Source organism: Schistocerca piceifrons, unplaced genomic scaffold, assembly GCF_021461385.2.
Source record: "Schistocerca piceifrons isolate TAMUIC-IGC-003096 unplaced genomic scaffold, iqSchPice1.1 HiC_scaffold_2356, whole genome shotgun sequence".
Lineage (NCBI taxonomy): Eukaryota > Metazoa > Arthropoda > Insecta > Orthoptera > Acrididae > Schistocerca > Schistocerca piceifrons.
Window position 1 is genome coordinate 6182009 of NW_025728290.1, and position 21894 is coordinate 6203902.

The 21894-nt window shown below is 40.1% G+C and overlaps 1 long non-coding RNA gene across 1 annotated transcript in view; it reads right to left on the bottom strand.

Moving 5' to 3' along the window:
* Positions 1 to 987: 987 nt before the first annotated feature.
* The window catches only part of LOC124742894, a 49518-nt gene continuing 28611 nt past the window's right edge, over positions 988 to 21894 (bottom strand). The window contains exons 2-3 of the long non-coding RNA XR_007010273.1: positions 1763 to 1901; positions 988 to 1197 (exon numbers count right to left, since the gene is read on the bottom strand). This is a non-coding gene — a long non-coding RNA (uncharacterized LOC124742894). The remainder of the gene's footprint in view (positions 1198 to 1762; positions 1902 to 21894) is intronic.

The following is a 21894-nucleotide window of genomic DNA, read 5'->3' on the forward strand; positions in this document are numbered from 1 at the left end:
ATCAGCTATTGCAGAGGTAACTGCAGTCAGCTTGAAGACATGCTAGCAATTTGTGAGTCGCTTCCAAATTAGATCGGGCACTGAAGAGGGAATTACATTAAAACATTAAACAATAAAAGTAGTAGACGAAGTCTATAATTTGGTCAGCGACAAACCTGTTAATAATTGAACTAAAAGGTACATAAAATGTAGCTGGCTGTAGGAAGAAGAAATTCTCGCAAATAAAGAAAGCGCGTAGTGTATATGACATTTTGTAAAATGAAAGGAAAAGTTGTGTTCTAAATAAAGGTAACTAATTACAGCATATGGCTGCTCTTACGTTTTTTAGTGGAACTGAGACCATATCCGACGCTATCTCGAAGACCTCCGCCTGGCGTTCAAGGTACAAAACGATGCAAGATTGGACGAGTTGACTTTAACCTTCGATCCCAATTGGAAATCAAATAAACGTGTCTGCAGGAGTACTTGTGTTGGAAGAATTATGCTATTATAAACCAAACTGCGACGCGCTAATAGGACACTTTACAGACTGTTACAAAAAAAAAAAAAAAAGCACTTGTTGGCAAAGAATGTAAACTGAAGTGCGAGTAAGATTTTGTTATGAAAGTATATGGCAATAGTGTAGCCGTTAATACGGGAGTTAAATGTAGATTATAAGCAGAACAGCAAAGGGAGAATAGGAATGAGATGAGATCTTGAAAAAGAATGCTGAACATTAGATAATGAAGAGATACTGCGTCGAATTAGGGAGAAATGAGCTTTATGGCATAGTTCGACCAAAAGAAAGGGTAGACAGATGGGTCGCATCCTGAGGCTTTAAAGAGGGGGTAATTGGGTAATGCAGTATGAAGTCTTTAAATTAAAGAGGTAGTCAAGGCCTGTCTGTACTTAATAGTTTCAACTCGATGAATTTTGCACTACTTACGTAGAGATGAAGAAACTTGGATGGACAAACCATAATGTCTCTCTGACCAGCACCGAGAACCACTTGTGCCGTCGGATCGTGGCGCTCTGTACGTCCAACATGTTCGCCCCACTGGCGATGAAGTGAATCGCTTGCACTGTGTTTGTGGCCACAGTCACTAAGGAAGTCACAAGGAACCACTCGTGAGCTGACGCAACACTTTCTGATGTCTCGCACAAGGCCTCATACAGCAGCTTGAGTGAGCGCACACACGCTGGTTGGTGGAGCGAGTTCTGAAAAGGATTGACAGGTATATCCTGCAATATTAAGTTTCAGTCTATAACTCTCTTCCTATGAAACTTATGGAACCCATTTATCAGCATGTTAAGTAAACAAACATTAAAGACCGAAAGCCTTTGCTTTATCTGCAGTTGCAGATTGACATGTTTTAATTTTGTTAACATAATGCCACGAAACAGTTCGTAACACAAAAGCCGCACAGTACTAAGTGGTAGCTAGATTTTAAACTAAAGACCAAAATGTATTGCACAGAACAAACGCAAAGCAATAGTAGCAAGTATATATGCACAGCCTTAAGAACTGACACAACATGTTGCCCTTTGTGCTCCAATAACATTCTGTCACTCAATGAAAGCAACATGAGAAATCTTTCATATTTTATAGTATTATAAAGCTGATCCGAAACTATAGACACCACATACAATAATGGGCACTGCATAACGCTTAAACGCAAACCATTTTTTTAAGAAAATTGTGGCATTATCCGATTACAGAAATAGAGTGTAGCAAAGGCAGACGCCTTGTGTACAGTGCCACCGATGCTGACAATAACAGTACCTGTTACAGATCTCCTCAGAGTTCACAGTAAAGGGTATCATGCCGAACAGCGTGTATACGAACAGGACGACTTGCTGGCCAGAGAGGTTCGCACAGCAGTTTGTGGAGTTGACCTGTCTTGTTCATTTGTCAGTGCAACCTGAAACATGAGATACACCAATTTTTAAATTTGACTTCGTACAGTGACCATTAACTAATATTTTTCACCATTTTACTTTTCATAACTCACAAAATAAGGTGTAAGCTCCTGCATAATGAAAGCTACTTTGAGAATAAGATTCTATAACCAAGTAAACAACAACACTAATTGATAAAAAAGAATTGTTAATAATGAGACGTTAACAGCAGTTCAAGATATTTATTTAGTGGTGCCACTGAAATACCATAACATTACGAGAAATATTAAAACAGCTATTCTTGTAACAATGTTAATTATTGCTCATTAATTTATATTTTATCACCCCAATGTTCGTAAATGAAAGTGAAATACACGATAACTGGGAAAAACTCAAATAATACTGTAAAGGGATCAGGGGTACTGGGGGGGGGAGTCCGGACTGAAGTAACGTATCACCTATTTCACATATGATTATGACTCTCTCAACCAGAGTAAGCTTAGTAAAATTTCAGTAATCAATGAAGTGTAAATTTTTCGTTATTTTTTTTTTTAGAAAATTTGTAAACTGTATGAATGCTTAAGGCTACAGGACAGATTTTTCTGGAATTAAATATTTTTCCTCTGCTCCTACAGACATGCAAACTATGAATGTTCAGGAATGACGTTGCCAGTTTTAATATATAGGCTATTTCATTTAATCGTGATATATTTCTAAATATTTTAACTTCATAGTATGTATTATTGCTTCTTTACCATATTCATATTACTCCAAACCTTGAGCAAGCCATTCAGTTAGAAAAATATCCTAATCTGACCTATCGTAAAAGTTGAAAACCGACAAAATCGTATTCTAGTGCAATAAAACGTGGTAAATTGCGCTTTTAATTGGGTTATGAAGGACGTTCTTGTGATTAATATTATAAGATATGAAAATTCATTTCTCAAAAGCAAAGCATAAGAAAACTCTATATAGCATTGTAGTAGGCATTATCACGGGTAGTAAAATGCTTTGAGTGCTGTCGAGATTGTCAGGGGATAAAACAAAGAGCTGTCGGCACTCTTTTTCCGACTACTAGCGACTTCCGCAGGTTTAGAACTGGGTAGAGTGTACACTAAAGAAAGTTTGTCAAACAGTTCTTCTTAGAAACTGTCAACAGTTTTGTTTCATGATGACTCCTGTTGCATCAAAGTTATCATTTAAATTAAGATATTGGGTTACGATGAATGATACTTCCACAACAGACGGGAAGATCGTCGTATATCGTGCAGAATAAACAGATTGGGTGCTCTACGAGGTCCGAACTTCCGGAACATACGTATAGTGATGTGCACAAATGAACAAAGCAGTGCAATCGTCAAAGGAGCAGATGTCATTGACACAGATACATAAGGCTCTGAGTTCCACAAATGATTTTTTTGTTTGTTTGTTTGTTGGTATCTGCTCCACTGCGATTGCGGCTAACATTCCATGGTTTAAAATTCAAGTGCCCAAATATCACCCATTTCTAGCGAAGTCTGCAGGTAACAGATTCTTGTGGAATCAACAAGAAAGGAAAACTATTTAGATTTTTATTACCAGAAGTTCTGAAACGTGTATGGCTCTATATACGTAACCACCACATATAGATACCCGTCTACGAAACAGCAACCGTATGTGCACGTTTAATTGGCAGTATTATTGTTGCCATACTCGATTTTTTGCAGAGTCAAAACAATCATCAGTAGCACAATTTGTGAACGACAGTCATAAAGTACTATAGCTTGAGAGAATTCAAGAAGAAAACGTTCTTGTTATGTTTCCGGATGTTGCAGTGTACTTGCTGAAGACGGTAACTACCAAACACGTATTGTATGGGCATTTAATCCTCTTCATCGGTTGCCCGTATAGTGCAACGTGTCGTAGTGTATAAGAATATCACTTCGGGATACCCAGAACAAAATAAAACAATTTCATACACCAAGAAAGTGTTTCTCACAGCCAAGTATCGTGTGTCGTTCTACATCGAACTGCTACCGAAACGTTGCTGTCCGAGCCTGTGCTGACGAGGTGTGATACATGGGTTAAAGCTGTTGGCTTTTGACACGAACATTTTTAAGTTGTGGTAAGTGTGACTGATTCATTTCGAGAGAATCTTCAGTTTCAGTACGAGAAGCACAAAATGCTAAAATCGAAAATTGTCTGCGGTAAACCCATAGAAACATTGGCTTCCTTGCTAGCAGCATTAATCAATTAGACTCTATTGCGTTACCTTTGCAGAATTCGTTAGAAAATGTCGAGAATGTCAAAGGGAAGCGGACTGACACAAGAAGTGATATTAGGTGGAGGGTAGTGATAAGTTTCACGTTGTTTTGGCCAGAAGTCTTCGTTACTTAATTTTTACTGCTATCTGAAGCATCCTCAACGTGGGGGAAGGTACTGCAGCAGCCACCTCTCCAGGAATATTTCATTTCCTAAAATGCGCACGTCCTGCGATATTCCTCCTATAAAGACATTCTTTCTAAAACGCTATATTTCTGACTGCAGAGAATGTGGAGAAGTACTTGGTCGTTCACTGCGCTTCAGAATGAAAGGTTAGGTAGGGCACCTTCGTAATTTCAGAAGAAATGGGCGTTTTAGTAAATACGAGTAGATGTGACAAAAAATAACTTTCGTATATCAACGCAGTATAAAGTTCCTAAATAAAAAATTAATTAGCTTCAGACGTGCTTTTTTAATGTTCTGCTCGTATTTCTGGCACGTTTAACTTCGTGTGAAGATAATACACACTGAGGCACTAAAGAAACTGGTATAGGCATGTGTATTGAAACAGAGAGATATGTAAACAGCCAGAATACGGCGCTGTCGTCGGCAGTGCCTATATAAGACAAGAAGTATCTGACGCAGTTGTTAGATCAGTTACTTCTGCTACAATGGCAGGTTATAAAGACTGAAGTGGGTTTGAACGAGGTTTTATAATCGGGGCACGAGCGATGGGACAAAGAATCTCCGAGGTAGCGATGAAGTGGTGATTTTCCCGTACGGACCTTTCATAGGTGTACCGCGAATATCAGGAATCCAGTAAAACATCAAATCTCCGACATTGCTGCGACCGGGAAAAGATTCTGCAAGAACGGGACCAACAACGACCGAAGAGAATCGTTCAAAGTGACAGAAGTGCAACCGTTCCAAAAATTTCTGCAGATTTCAAGTCTCGGCCATCAACAAGTGTCAGCGTGCGAGCCATTCAACGAAACATCATCCATATGGTGTTTCGTAGCTGAAGGCCCACTCGTGTACCATTGATATCTGCACGACACAAAGCTTTACGCCTCGCCTGGGCCCGTCAGCGCCGACATTAGACTGATAATGACTGGAAACATGTTTCCTGGTCGGGTGAGTCTCGTTTCAGATTGCATTTAGCGGATGGATGTGTGCGGGTATGGAGACAACCTCATGGCTCCATGGATACTGCTTGTCAGCAGGGGACTGTTCAAGCTGTGGACGCTCTGTAATAGTGTGGGGAGTGTGCAGTTGGAGTGATATGGGACCCCTGATACGTTTAGATACGACTCTGACAGATGACACGTACGTAAGCATCATGTCTGATCACCTGAATCCCTTCATGTCCATTGCGCGTTCCGACGGACTTGGGTAATTCCAGCAGAACAATGTAACACCCCACAGTTTCATAACTGCTCCAGAAACACTCTTCTGCGTTTAAACACTTCTGCTGTCCACTAAACTCCCCAGACACGAACATTTTTGTTATCTGGGAAGCCTTGTAACGTCCTGTTCAGAAGAGATCTCTATCTCCTCGTACTCTTACGGATTTATAGACAGCCCTGCAGGATTCATGGTGTCATTTCCCTCCAGCACCACTTCAGAAGCCTTGTAACGTCCTGTTCAGAAGAGATCTCTATCTCCTCGTACTCTTACGGATTTATGGACAGTCCTGCAGGATTCATGGTGTCATTTCCCTCCAGCACCACTTCAGACATTACTTGAGTCCATGCCAGGTCGTGCTGCGGCACTTCTGCGTGCTCGCAGGGGTCCTACATGATATTATTAAGTAGGTGTACCAGTTTCTTTGGCTCTTTAGTGCAGTAGGCTATGGTGTAATTCACATTTTGATTTCTTTCGAAATTAATGTTTTATGATAAATACTTCATAAAATATGTTCGTGATATTAGACATTTTCTTATATATTTTAGCCATTTTCATTAGATAAATGTGTACACGTTTGCGTGTTGATATTATATAAAAATCTATGCTGTAATTATGACCAAAGATGATAAACAATGATCGAATCAATACTTTGAAAATTAAACAGAAGCCTTATGGAAACATGATTTATAATTATACATAACTATACAATCTTTTTAAGTTCATGAATATATAACAATGACAAAATGGTCATATTGAGAAAGTTAATACTGTTGTGTACCTATTGTTTATGTTTCTGGTGCTATGTTTGGCAGCCGAATGCTTTGCGAAGTAGTAGTAGTCTGTAAGACCTCACTGAGAAAGAAAATTCCTTGGGACACCTCATGGAGAGCAGGTACAATGTGGAGAATAGTCTCGAATTTACTGTACCATGTGCATAATAGTTATAATTAAACCTCTGCTACTTAATAATGCCCCCATGAAATACTAGTGATCATAAGACAATGAAACTTTGTGGAAACAATTGTAAGTACATGGGAAAGAGAAATAATGAATAAACCTGAATAAACTACTTTTATATTCCACGTTTGTTGATTTCGTACAATTTTTACGTTCCAGGTTACAAACGTCGCTCAAAATGCTGACCATGTGCGTCCATAACAGCCTGCAACCGTAATTGAAACACTGTTTCATACTTGTTTACAGCACTTTTCGGACGGTGTGCCATGGAATGTTCAGTTGTCTGGTCATAGCTCGTGCACTGTTTGAATGTCGCACTTTGCGTCCAGCATTCTCATCCAAGGCAACAGAAACTTCTTCAACAATTTACGGTGCAACTGGCTGTCGACCTCTTCCAGGAGCAATTCCAAGAATGCTTTATTCTAACTTCCGAATCACGTTCTTCAACCCGGGTGTGGAAAGACCTCTCTGTGTTCCTGTAATAGGTCAACTCTTGCACTACTGCTGCTGTTTTAATAAATCAGTTTTATGAGAAAAGTCATGTTCACATTGTTCAGGTCCATGTTGACTGTTGGCAATCATAATGCAGACTTGCATTTGTGTTTAACACTACGTCGTTGTACCAACACCGAAGCCTAACGGCAATAAATGCCAATAACAATACCGTCGACCTAAATCCTGCAGTGCACAGTCAGAACATCACTCCTATGAAATTGGGTACCCAAAGGGTAAATAGTTTTCCGTGTATACTGCCTCAACTAACATAAGTTTAATTAAAAACCACTCTGTATATGAAGTTCAACATTGTGAGAAAGGCATTTGAAGATTGTTGTTTGGAACACACTTATTATTGGGGGAAAAGGAACTGAAAAAGTTTGCAGTGGAATGCAAACAATGAAGATCGTTCTGGTAAATACGAATTTTCAGGAACTGCATCATCATTCAGCTATTAGTTGTTCTTCAGTTTTTCACATTTCATTTCTTTTAAGTAATGAGCACCGTTGCTCTTTAGGATAACTAACTTTTTTGTTTATTAAGCTGTGAGTTGAAAAAGTGGAAAGGTACAATTTCTAATCATTCAAGACAGATCCACTCCAAGCAACCTAGCTGTTGGAGCGGTCATATGAGGAGGTTATTAGAATGAGTTAGAGCACGAGTTGAACAAAATAATGTGAACACTGGTTTAAACACCTCATCTTCACAGCTTATTATCTGATTTATCTGCAAAATTCTGATACCTTTTTGTTTTCACTTGTAAAACAATACTCTGGAAGCATTCACAGCTGCCATATGTCTGTGATCACTCTGGAGTTGCTGTATTACACGGTCATATGTTTTCTTACGTTCTACCAAAAGCAGTGCATTGACAGAATATTTAATTTTTATAATTTGTTTTCACTGACTTTCAACATTCATACCATGCAGCCAATACTTTATCAACTAAGCACTACAAATGATGTTTAAAAATAAAGTGCCACGAAGACTGGTTTGGGCAATTCTCCACCATAGTCTGTCCTGGACAAGTTTGTTCGTCTTTGAATAGCCATAAAAGTTCTTTTTTCGCAAGCTGGTTTCAGACCTCTTTATTAGTTACTCGATATATCCGTGTAATATTTAGCATTTTTCTGCATTACCACATTTCAAAAGTTTCTATTCTCTAATTGTCTGAATTGCTTAGCATCCACGTTTCACTTCGCTGCAAGGCTACACCCCGGACAAAACCTTTCAGAAAAGCCTCACTAATACTTAAATTTATCAGTTATTATTGGTTTTCCCATCAGACAAAATTATCATGAAAACAAACAAACTTAAATTTGTATTCTATGCTAACATATTTCTCTTGTTGAGACTTGCTTTCCTTGTTATCGCCAGTCGGCATTTTATATTCTCTCTACTTTGACCATCATCAACTACTTTTAATGTCTCATTTCCTACTCTAATTCTCTCAGCATTGCCTGACCTTATTTGACTACATTTCTCTATTCTAGTTTTACTTATGTGGCTATTCACCCCATAAACTCTTTTGTAGACACTACCTGCCATACCCAACAGCTCTCATTAGTTTTTTGCTGTCTCTGACAGAATTAAATTGTCAATGGCAAACTTCCTAGTTTTTATTTCTTCTCCCTCATCTTTAATCACCTTTCCTAATTCATCCATAGTTGCTCTAAGTACCGATCAAATAGGACCACGGAAAGGCTACAACCCTGTCTTGCTCCATTTTCAACTACTTTTCTTCCCCTTCATATCCTATTCTCATAATTGCAGTCTGGTTTCGGTGCAAGTTGTACACCTCCTATCGCTCCCTGTGTTTTATCCTTGTTGCATTCACAATTTCAAAGAAAGTATTTCAATCAAGATTTTCAAAAGGCTTCTCCAAATATACAAATGCTTTTAAACAACTTTCCTTTCCGTAACCTGTCTTCCAAACTGAGTTGTAAAGTCATTATTGCCTAGTGTTTTCCTACTTCTCTCTGCAAGTAGTTTTTCCATTCTTCAGTAAATAATTTGTATAAGTGTTTTGCAACCATTAATTACTAGCAGCATTCACACCTATCGGCGCTGACTTCCTTTGAAATTCGAATTTTTACGTTATATTTACGGAATGAGGGAATTTCGCCTGTCTCATACATTTTGCACATCAGGTGGAAAAGTTTTGTTGTGACTGCTTCTCCCACGTATCTATATAATTCTGATGGAATGTCGTGTACTCCAGATTCCTTGATTCAACTGAAGTCTTTAAATTTACTGCTCTTCAGCTTCTGTAATACTGTCTTCATGTACATTTCCACTGTACAGCCTCTCTATATATTCCTTCCACTTTTCGGTTTTCCTTTCTTTGCTTAATATTGGTTCACTCATTGAGCTCTTGGTATTCATGCTGGTGTTTCTCTCTTCTCCAAAATTCTCTTTAATTGTTGTATTCGTAACATCTGTCTTTCCCTTACTTATGCAGATACCTTGCCCTTGTTCTGTAGCCATTCTTACTTAAACAGTTTGGTCTGTCCATCAATCTAATTTTTTAGACATTTGTGTTGCCTTTCGCTGCTTCACATGCAGCACTTTCTTATTTTGAGATTTTTGAATGTCTTGATGTGAGACCACAATAATTTACCATGTTAACTGGAAAAAACATATATTAAACTGTTGGAGGGGGGGGGGAGGTAAAGATTAGTGCAAATCAAATACTCTGTTCTGAAATGAAGTTGATGGTTAGTCATCTGGTAGCACAATGACTTCTATCAGGCAAATCCAAAGCTTTACATACATTTAGCAGTAGCCCCTGACAGTCGATGGAATGACGTGGAAGGTCTAAGAGGGAGTACGGTCAGTTATACACGGTGTTTAAGACAAAATGATGTTCTCTGTAGCCGGCCGGAGTGGCCGTGCGGTTCTAGGCGCTACAGTCTGGAGTTGAGCGAGCGCTCCGTTCGCAGGTTCGAATCCTGCCTCGGGCATGGATGTGTGTGATGTCCTTAGGTTGGTTAGGTTTAATTAGTTCTAAGTTCTAGGCGACTGATGACCTCAGAAGTTAAGTCGCATAGTGCTCAGAGCCATTTGAACCATTTGTTCTCTGTAGATCCCAAATTAATAGGTGGAAGTAACATTTATTATGTTGGGTAAATGTAAGAAACGTGATTCTCTCATTAAATTTCCAAGAGTTTCTGCCCTCACATCAGTTTATGAGAAGTCGCTTCAGTCACTGGTAACAGCCATAGATGTGTGTGGCGAACAGTACACGGTCACAATTTCCACCTGTACCACCTGTCACTGCCACAGTAGCTGCTTGGGAAGATCTTGTATTGCAGTCAGAGAGTTGCTTTCTGCGAATGGTCCGTGCATAATTTCACTCTGGACGTCTGACAAGAAGTTATGATCTCTGATGGATCTATATTCACAAATTCATAACTTGCCTTACTGGGCCATAGGACATCCTAGGTGTGTGTGTGATATACATGTTCAATAGAGGTTATTTCTTAACGCCTAGTATGGAATCCAGGAATCCTTCGAGATAAAATCGTTCGTCTGACCGAGAGATGTATCGAGCTTTTGTCATCGAAAATTTAGATGCGCTCTCTGAAAATGTTAGTCTGGATATTGGAGGTCGTATGAAAATGCAGAATGGTGGTCATCCAGTCCAATCTGCATGTCATCTTGTGCAATGACTGAACAGTAGGTATAATGGCAGTGTTTACATTACCAAGGTCCTAAGGCCTGCACAGTCGCCTATTTTAACGGGGATATCCTGCTTATGTCACCAAACACACATCACTTGATGACTTCTAACAGCTCATAGAGTAAGCTTGTCACTCCGTGACACCAATGACTTCACATTTGGTCAGCAGATCGTTTAATAAAAGGTGGCTTCAGTTTGCTTTAGGGAAATGGGCGCTCGTTTGAACACTTCACATAAATGGAAATTCCGCCAGCAGAAAATCTTCTGGACACAGCAAGTTATGTACTGTATGCTTGGTCCACCACTAAAAGTTTGAACGTTTCTGGCTTGAAAGGTAGCCCTCTTATTTGCAAATACTATTTTCAAGAAGTTTTGACTATAAATGCAAATGAATTTGTGAATTTGATAAATTTACTCCACCTCTCTCGTATCGATGTCACCACTTCTTCGTACATCTGTTCTTGAGACCTCAAATGTCGGTCGGAGAGATTACTTCTTTTGAAGAGAGTAGCAGTCAGTGTGTGTTGGACAGTCTGGTGGCGAACTTGATTTGAAAAGGGCGGAGGCTGGCATGCCGTGTTGTGGAGGCAGCATTATTAAAAAAAGGATTTTGTAGTATGATGTTTTTCAGGAATATTGAAGATATTGAGCAAATATTAATGGAAGCATAACAAACGCAAGTGTTAATGTAATTCAGTTTTCTCATATTTATAACTGTTTATTTTCTTATTGTTAGGACGTTCGCATGGCTGTAGTAGAAATTTTATAAGGTGAGGTACGGCTTTGTCTTGAAGTTGTAACAAGTATTGAGGAAAGTAACTCTGAACAAGAGAGTTATTAAGAAATATTTTGCTAACTTCCCCAGTTAAGAGAACTTTATGAAAAGATATATTGTGGTTATGCTTAATTATGTATAGATATACTTGGATTCTTTGTTCTCATTTACCAGTCGTTAATTTCAGTTCCCCCTTTTTCATTCTTTAACTTTATGAATGTGTTTTTATAGTCGCGTTGCACATAGCGAGTTGTGTACTGCACAAGTATTTGTATGAATAGTGATAAGATGCCGTCTTGCATTGCTCATATCAAGTAAAGTAAATGAAATTAGATTTTTGACAGGTGCGTCATTATCTTAGTAGTAATAGGTTGCAGAACAGATGAGCGTTCCGTGCTCACAGGCACGCCAAAAATTTATTATCTTCCAAGTTCATGTCCATTGTAAGTTATAGTGATTGTCAAAATGTATTTTGGAAGATATCACATGATTTCAGAGGTTTAAAATCAGTAAAAGGTTTCAAAAAAGTGCTATCTCGTAAGTTTTCAAGTAGTTTATCATGAAGTCAGATGTGTTAATTTATATGGTTCAAATGGCTCTGAGCACTATGGGACTTAACTTCTGAGGCCATCAGTCCCCTAGAACTTAGAACTACTTAAACCTAACTAACCTAAGGACATCACATACAGCCATGACCGAGGCAGGATTCGAGCCTGCGACCGTAGCGGTCGCGGGGATCCAGACAGTAGCACCTAGAACCGCTCGGTCACCCCGGCCGGCTAATTTATATGGTCATTTACTGTGTAATGACATCAACAGTTCTGATACAGTGATTGTTAGCACGACTAAAGACAAAGATTAGCAACATTCTGTGCCAACATTTAAATCCGAATCATTTTTTTTCTTTTTTTCAGTCGAATAGAATATATAAATCTCATTGAAAGCGGATTACCAGCTATTGTGAATTTCACATCGTGTAGCGTGAGCTTCTCATACTTTCGTTCAAAATTTATTTTAATAAAATTCTGTTTCTCTGCACTGAGATTTACATGTTTCAGTGTTAGATTAAGTTTCTACCAGTTTCTCGGACACCAACCAGACAAATGCAAACACGAGTTTCAACAAATAAAAACACGAGTTTCGCAGTATTAGCGTTAAACCTCCAAGCTCTGTTAATACAATGACAGTAATTTAAATTGATTCTGTTTAAGAAACTGTAAGTCGTTCTAGTAACTCTCTGGAAAATAGCTGGAAACAAACTATGTGAATTCGTGAACTTTCTCGTTAGAATAACTTGTGATTCATCGGCATGCAGCCGTATTTATAAGTCAGGTCGACACAATATATCCACGGTTCACCTGGCCGTCATCTTTAGGTGAGATACTACTGTAGCTGAGGCTTAGAATGACATGTACATAACACGTGAAAGATTTGTAGTGGAGCTGTTATTGTCGAAAATTCTTGTATACAAGGTAAACGCAAAGAAGAGTTCTTATTAGAAGAAACGTATACAACAGGTATCCGACGAATGAACACTTAGTATGTCCCAGTCAGTCTACTTTTCTTTAGGTTTAAGAAATTAATATTGATGATTACGTTCCTTCAGTGACACAAGCATTGTTCCCATAATGAGATAGCATTTTTCAAGACTGTAATGTGTCCTTTCATAAAGAAAAATTGTTACGCGTATTTCAAAAACAAACAAGTGCCAACCACCATTCTGCAACATGTGTCAAGGAATGTGAATTTATTATTTATGAGAAAGAATATAAAAATTCATTAATCTCGCTGGCGATTTACATTCACATGTGGCCAGAAGGCGATTAGTTTGGATTGCAAAGGTGGCTACTACAGAGCATCTAACAGTAGGGCCGACATTACTGTTAATCACTGTCGTATCAAGCAATGTAATGGATCTCGGAGAAGCAAACTTAAAAAAAAAGTCTCTGCTGAAAGCACCTTTATTTGCGCACACACAAATTAAATGTGTTTTTATTTGTTATATGCATAACAACTGCTTGAAGTGGACTATAATTCACAAATGCGAATTTTCTGCTTCAGTGATTGAGAGGTTAGAGTACCCCCCGGCCATAGACAGGATTAAGTATCTGTCACGTCAATATTCCGTGGTGGAAGACTAGATATGAGTCATTCCAGTCACCAGCTGACAACTGATGTGCTACCTAACGGAGAAGTAGCAGTTCCGATTTCGGTGCCGACGTTGATGGCTGGCAAATCACTGGTGAGTTGTTTGCAACCCAGTTTTACCGAGCAGTGGCGTCGTAGGCAGAGGTTGGAGCGGCTGTTGCCAGCAGAGCGCTAAGAGAACGAAATATCCAAGGTCTTTAATTTAAGTGACAGCTACTGTGGCACTTAGGAAATAACTGGAATTTCTTTTCATGTAACAACTATGAGAATTACGCCTGTAATCCAGTTCATTGGAAGAAATTTGACAGTCGAACTACGTTGTCATACGGAAGAAAACACAATATAATTATATAGATTTAGTTTACAGTTATCCTATTTTGGCGTGGTGAAATCTGTCAGCCATATATAGCATCTTGTCCTGGACGGCGAGTTTTGATTGAAGATAAAGGTATCGTCAAAAGTGACCTTCGGAAGTGTGACACATCTCTCTTATTCGTTACGTACACAAGCGATCTGATACCAGTCTGCGACTGATTCCTGATGACGCTGTAGTGTATGGGAAAAGGTCGACTGTGCGTGGCTGTGGAAAACCGCAGGAGACTATAAAGGAACTTTATAATTTTTCTTATTGATAAATGTATAGATAATTAATCGACTGTCGCACCAAAGATACACTTGGAAAGTATTTAACACCGGCTAACAAAGAAAGTTTTACGCTCTTCGTTTATTAGTTTTAGTATTAGTTACCTTTCGTTTTTCTCATGTCTGGTGATAAGACGTGTTGTGTAGTTTTAAAGTGAAATTGTGTTATATAATGAAAGAATTTATGGAAAATATGATTTCCTGAATTTCGGTACCATGGATCTCAGTTCCCGTAACTTTGGAAGATTAGTATTAGATTTAATTTTGTATGGAGAATTTAGATGCAGGCGACGACCTTAACGACGGCACTGCTCAACAATAGTGTATAATAGTCAAATTTGTACTCAAGATAATGGCCTCTAGAGGATGAATTTCATGCTGCTGGCCGCCTACCACCTACTGATTGGAGAAACTGTCTTCCGACAACAAAGTCAGTAATACGGCTTGTTGGGATTCACGTTCCTGTTCGACTGTGAGTTGTCTTCAGATGCCGAAACCTACCAGTGGTAGGGAGGTTATCAACTGACCACACGACTGCCAGCTACCGATACTTGGCAGCCAGCGCGAGAACCACTTCGCGCTGGGTAGTTTGCTGCAACACGATGGCAGCCTTCGCACCGCCATAGCCGCTGACATCACCTCCTGTGTAAGAAGGCTGTTTAGGTTTTTATGTTGGTAACGCCACGTAGCGCTGTGTATGAAAATCACTAACTGCGTTGTGTGCAGTCTGTGGCTGGTTTGCATTGTTGGAATTTTTGGTATTGTAGTGTTGAGCAGTTGGATGTGAACAGCGCAGTTGGAGGTGAGCCGCCAGCAGTGGTGGATGTGGGGAAAGAGATGGCAGAATTTTGAGAGCGGACGATCTGGACGTGTGTCCATCAGAAAGAGTAAAATTATAATACTGTATATCATGAACTGATATATATATGATGACTTTTGGATATTATTAAGGTAAATACATTGTTCGTTCTCTATCAAAATCTTTCATTTGCTAACTATCCCTATCAGTAGTTAGTGCCTTCAGTAGTCTTTTATTTAGCTGGCGGTATTGGCGATCGCTGTATTGCAGTAGTTCTAGTAACGAAGATTTTTGCGAGGTAAGTGATTCATGAAAGGTATAGGTTATTGTTAGTCAGGGCCATTCTTTTGTAAGGATTATTGAAAGTCAGACTGCGTTGCGGTAAAAATAGTTTAGTGTTGATCATAATAAGAAAAAAGAGAGAAATGTCAGTACGTTCAGTTCTGCTCAGCTGTTTGAAAATCAAATAACGTAAGTGGTTTATCAGCACAGTAATTCACTAATTTTCCTAAGGGGATGTTACACCTGGCCGTGCAAGCGCTGAGCTGACTCGACGGACGTCAGCTAGAATACAACACGCTGCTGAATTGGCGACAGCCACGGCTGCTGCAGGAGAACGACAACTTGTAAACATTGTGTATAAATAACTGAACTGTAATAATGCTTCACTGGAGACACTGATGCTACACAGGTTCCCAACATATATCCTGACTTCACACAGAAGTGTCTCCACTTAGCCCTCTGTAGTTGTAAAACTAAATTATTCCTTCAGAACATCGTTTAAGAAATGACTTATAAATGAACATTAAAATTCCCGGACAGTTATCTGTTGGAGCTTCATTCATACGCAATTCGGTATCACAGCTGGATCTAAGAGTATTGCCGATTCTGTGCAGATTAACTTGGGAGTAATTTTCACACATGAATATCATGTTCATTCAAAATGCCTTCAATTGTTATAGATCAGTAGATAGTCGTTTAGTCCATACATGACATCATGAATGCCAGCCTGTTGTCACCTCACAGGTTAAGTATACATCTCATACATTTAAAATTATTCTTCCATTTAGCGATGGGTATAGAAACCATAACAGTTAATTCATATTCATCCTTTACAGCGTATATGGTAGCTAAATTATAGCAAACGTATAATTTGTAAAAATTAACCGGTTAAGTCACAGCAGATATTGAATCTAGCTTACCTTCAAGTAATCTGTAAGAACTGGTCTGAACGCAATAGCAGGCTACTGTCATTTGAGATACTTTCTGGGGCTGCTCTAGGTTGATTGGTTGATTCAGTGGGGGGGGGGGGGGGGGGGGGGGTTAGCGTAGCGTGGGGACCAAACAGCAGGATCGGTCCCACCGGATTGGGGAAGGATGGGAAAGGAAGTCGGCCGTGCCCTTTCGAAGGACCCACCCCAGCATTTGCCTGAAGCGATTCAGGGAAATCCGGAATACCTATATCATGATGACTGGATGCGTGTTTGAACCTTCGTCTTCCCGAGTGCGAGTTCAGCTTGCTAACAATTGCGCCACCTCTCTCGGTAGATTTGCTCTTAAATGAGCAGTATCAATTGTAGCATTTGATAATCTGGTATGAATTGCTAACAATACGATGCTCAAATCTAAGTAGGCACTCACAGCATGTAATCTTTCGAACAACTTGCGAGTACTACACTACTTTCACCACGAATTGTGTTGAAATGTGTAATGAATTGCTTTATAATTAGAACCATAAAAACAGTGTGCTTAGTAACGGTAATTTGAATATTATTATGCAATCTTTTCATTGGAGGGTTTTACTGAATTGGTACTAGACTGCTGTTGAGGAGCTAACATTTTGTCCTTAACATCTAACAGATCTCGGCTGACTAAAGCACCAAATACAGGGCGAAGGACACTCTCCAAAATGAAACCAGGCACGTTTCGGCCTAAACAAGAATTTGTGCGGTAAAAGATTTAAAGGTCAATTAATCCGTTGTTCATAATTACCAAATGCTGGACTTTACCTGCCTTTCGGTGATCCAGTTCTTATGCCAAGTTGTTCAATTGTGTGTGAAATCTTATGGGACTTAACTGCTAAGGTCATTATTCCCTAAGCTTACACTCTACGTAACCTAAACTATCCTAAGCACAAACACACACACCCAGGCCCGAAGGAGGACTCGAACCTCCGCCGGGAGCAGCTGCACAGTCCATGACTGCAGCGTCTAGACCGCTCGGTTAATCCCACGCGGCATACCAAGTTGTTCCCATTTCCGAAATCGTATCAGTATCCTTAACAGAACGAATTAGATCAATTCGATTCTTAACAGAAGTGAATTATCTATTTTACTGTCAGGATTAACAGGTATTGATGATGATACACAGACCTCTGAAACCAATTTGAAATACTTCTCTGAACGTGAATAACTTCGCCTCAGCTGCGTTAGCGATAGATGTACCACCTACTGGTTTCATATTAAAATTTGTGTCGGACCGGTACTCGAACCCGGATTTTCCGCTTATCACCAGCGGCAGCCTTAACTATTAGGCTATCCGTGCGCACCTCCTGAACCGATCTAAACTTCCATAAGTCAGGCAGACTTTGAGGAATCAACACCTATCACGTTATCGTCTGTTTCACACGCTGACAAGAAATATTTACTGCAAGTCTGTATGAGCAGATATTGATGATATTATACAGCAATCGGAAAGTAGTTCTAAATGAATTCGCTGAACGCGATTAACCTGGCCTCAGCTGTGTCAGAGATACGCGATGTTATTCGCATTCAGCAAATTTGTTTTGAATTAATTTCAGACGGCTGTATATCGCCATCAGTGTCTGTTCATCCACACATTAAAGTAGTTGTTACTTGTCAAATGGGGCAAAAGACGTTAACATCGGTTGCCGTAATTGTCGCAGGCGCGAAAGCAGCACTGCTGGTAGTTTTGAGCGTGTAAGACATCACTGTAGACTGTACAGTGATCATGGAGGTCGACATTTTGAGCTTCTTCCGTAAATAGAAAACTTTTCCGTATGTTACGTGCTATGGAATTATTACATTTCGCCGGCCGAAGTGGCCGTGCGGTTAAAGGCGCTGCAGTCTGGAACCGCAAGACCGCTACGGTCGCAGGTTCGAATCCTGCCTCGGACATGGATGTTTGTGATGTCCTTAGGTTAGTTAAGTTTAACTAGTTCTAAGTTCTAGGGGACTAATGACCTCAGCAGTTGAGTCCCATAGTGCTCAGAGCCATTTGAACCATTACATTTCACAATATACACTGAAGCGACAAAAGTCGTGGGAAAGCGATATGCACGTATACAGATGGCAGGAGTATGGCGTACACGAGATGTAAAAGAGCAGTGCATTGGCGACGCTGTCATTTGTAGTCAGGTAATTCATGTGAAAACGTTTCCGATGTGCTTATGGCAGCACGACGTGAATTAAAAGACGTTGAACGCAAGTTGGAGCTAGATGCACGAGACATTCCATTTCGGAAATCGTCAGGGAATTGAATACTCCGGCGATCCACAGTGTCAAGAGTATACCGAAAATATCAAATTCCAGGCATTACCTCTCGCCACGGGACAACTCAGTGGCCGACAGCCTTCACATAATGACTGAGAGCAGCGACGTTTGAGTGGAATTGTGAGTGCTAAAAGACGAACGACACTGTGCAAAATACGAGTAACTGCAGAAATCAATGTGAGACGTACTATGAACGTATTTGATAGGGCATGAGGCGATATTCGTCCTTAAAGGACTATTGCTTGCGGGCTATCAAAAGAAAATGAGGGTGGTGTGATGTGGCCCTCAACTACGTACCCACTGACTCAGAGTTGAGATATTAAAAGTTTTTGCTGGTTTCGTTCTCTAGGGGCAGGGATAGGTAGCTGCCGCATTACAAGCCAAATACTGATGAGTCTACAGTATAGAATATGAATTTACACATGAATCGAATGGTCGAAGTTTCCCATCACTTGGAAATTGCGAATGTAACATAGAAATTTATAAATAACAGATTACAATTAAATAAAATTGCAGGTACTATCTTAACGACTTTAAATGATGAGAACGATAGTAGAAGTACTTTTGAGAACGCGGTATATTTTTGCAAAACACTTATTGGTGTCGATGGTCTAGCAGTTAAATAAAATATAAGCTGAATAACAGGGAAACAATAGATTCCTACTTCACGTAATTAGTTATGAACGACAACATAACTCGCGAGATATTGACTTTTAGACGCATACTACGTCTTCACTGTAGAAGCCTCGGAAATCTCACAAGTTCAGAAGTCGGCACTCCGAAGTATTTCTATCACTCGCGACCACACGCAAACCGCTCCACACTTTCCAAGTCTCTCTCGCAACCGTGCATTTGTCGCGCCATACTGTCACAGCCTCTCCGTCCTTTGCCACTGTCCCTCAGGCCGCACTCTCCTTAATTCTCGTGTCGTCTCCCGTAATGCTCTAAAACACATTATTAAATACATAAACAAATTAAATAAACATATATCAAAGGAATAGCAACAAAAGGTAGGCCAGTAGCCTAATGTCTCTGTGCTTTCTAAAACACAGTAAATAATTGACCAATTTCTTCATGAATAGTATATATCGGATATAAAGAAAGACATAGATGAATAAATATGTTGATAAACATGCTGCTACCGTTTTTCCGTGTATATGTGAAGTACTTATGGCCTGACACGATCGATAGTAATCGGCCACTTTGACCTCTAACAACTCATGCACTATTCAAGTTACATGCCTGCAATTCATGCCAACTTAGGTTTACACAAATAGCTTTCTTAAGACATGTCGATCGTTGAAATCGAATGAACCTTTTAGATTTTCGAAATTCGTTGCTGGATGTTACTTGTATAATTTACAGTCAGATACTATGCTTTAAACTAAAAAAGATATTGAAAATCTGATAACACCATCAGTATTTTCGTGCAAATAATGGTAATGTACATCTTTCTTTTTGAGGTATCATGATTCATCTGGCTACTATTGATTTCTACATTAACTGTGAAATGTCTGCCATGATGGTTTCACAAAGTCCGCCATCTTTGGCACTCTCGGCATACAAGTCTCTTTCACTGGTACGGCTCCACCAAGGAATTCCCAGCCACATGCTCCTTGGACCCCGGCAAACGTTCGGCACCACGTGGACGGCGATGAGCCGCGGCCCGTCGAGAGGTCCCACCTTGGCCACACCAACTCCGAATTTAGAATATTTGCAGGGCGCCACAACTCGCTCGTTACCTCACACACTGTAGACGAGCGACGTCAGTGCCACGAGGTCGCTTGGAGGTCCTCCGTTGGCCTGGTGATGATATCGGTTGGACCCTAGGCGACTGGAAAACCATGACCTGATCAGGTGATTCCTCATTTCAGTTGGTAAGAGCTGAGGGCAGGGTTCGAGCTGTGGTACAGATCCCACAAAGCAATAAGGGCAGACTGTTGACAAGGCGCTGTTTAAGCTGGTGGAGGCTCCGTATTGCTACGAGTATGTTTACATTGACTGGAAGTCGTTAGGTTTAGCTGCTTGAGGACCATTTGCAGCAATTCAGGGACTTCTGTTTCCAAAGAACGATGGAATTTTTTTGGATGACAATGCGCCATGTCACCGAGCCACAAATGTTCGTGACTGATTTGAAGAACATTCTATACAATTCGAACGAATGATCTGGACATCCAAATCGTCCGACTTAAATCCCATAGAACATTTATGGGATATAATCGAGAGGTCATTTCGTGCACAAACCTTGCACCGGCAACACCTTCGCACTTATGATATGCTTTAGATGGAGCATAGCTCAGAATTTCTTCAGGGGCATCCAGTGACTTGTTGAGTTCCTGCCACGTCGAGTTACTGCGCTACACCGTGCGGAAAGAGGTTCGACATGATATTAAGTGGTAAGCGACGACTTTTGTGGCCTCTCAGTAGATAAATGACTGAGCAGGTAATATCTGAAGGTTATTCGCGGATAATGTTGTTGCATACAGACAAGAAGCAACGGTAGGAAACTGTGGCGAAATTCAGGAAGACAAGCAGAGGGTGAACGGTTGGTGGGGGGTTTGTCAGTTGACCCCCAATGCAAAAAAATTGAATGTATTGTGAGAAATAAAGAGAATCGACCATTACCGTATGATTACCTGATTGCTGAACAATCAGTGGAAGCAGGTACGTTCGAAAATTATCTAGGCTTACGCTCAAGGAGTGATTTAAGGTGCAACTGCGACATAAAACTAATCACAGGTAAGACAGACGACAGACAGATTCATTGGAAGAGTTGCCAAGATACACAGTTCAGTAGTGAAGGAGGAGCTTACAGAAAGCTCGTCAGATTCATTCTTGTGAACTGCTCGTCAGTTTTAGGTTGGCGTGCGGAGTGTAGAAGCACTACTGTACACTGTTAGAATAGATTGAGCACACTGTGCTAGACGTGTACGCTTTACGTCTGAGGGTTGTTGCATTACTCTCCCACTTTGTGTTTTACTTTGTGGTGATAGAATAATGTGGGATGTTTCACTGCTGTGAGTGAAGCAAAGAGGACTTGGATAAAACACCGAATAAATAATCAGCGTGTGATGTATATAACACGATTATTATTATTATTACTAGCGGTTATGTGAGGTGAAGAGGAGTGCATTAAAGCTCCGAAAGAACTAGTTCTAACTGGATAATTTCCCAGCAGTGACAGAGATGTTGTGGGAAGCTATTGTCCAACAGAACAGTCCGCCTGCCTTCGGTCGCTGAGCATGTGTGGGTGTTCTCTCCATATGTGTGCTGCACTGAGTGTGCCACCAGCCAGCATTCCTCGCATCCTTCTAAGACAGACACTGTGAGACACGGAATTACGTAAATGTTAATGCCA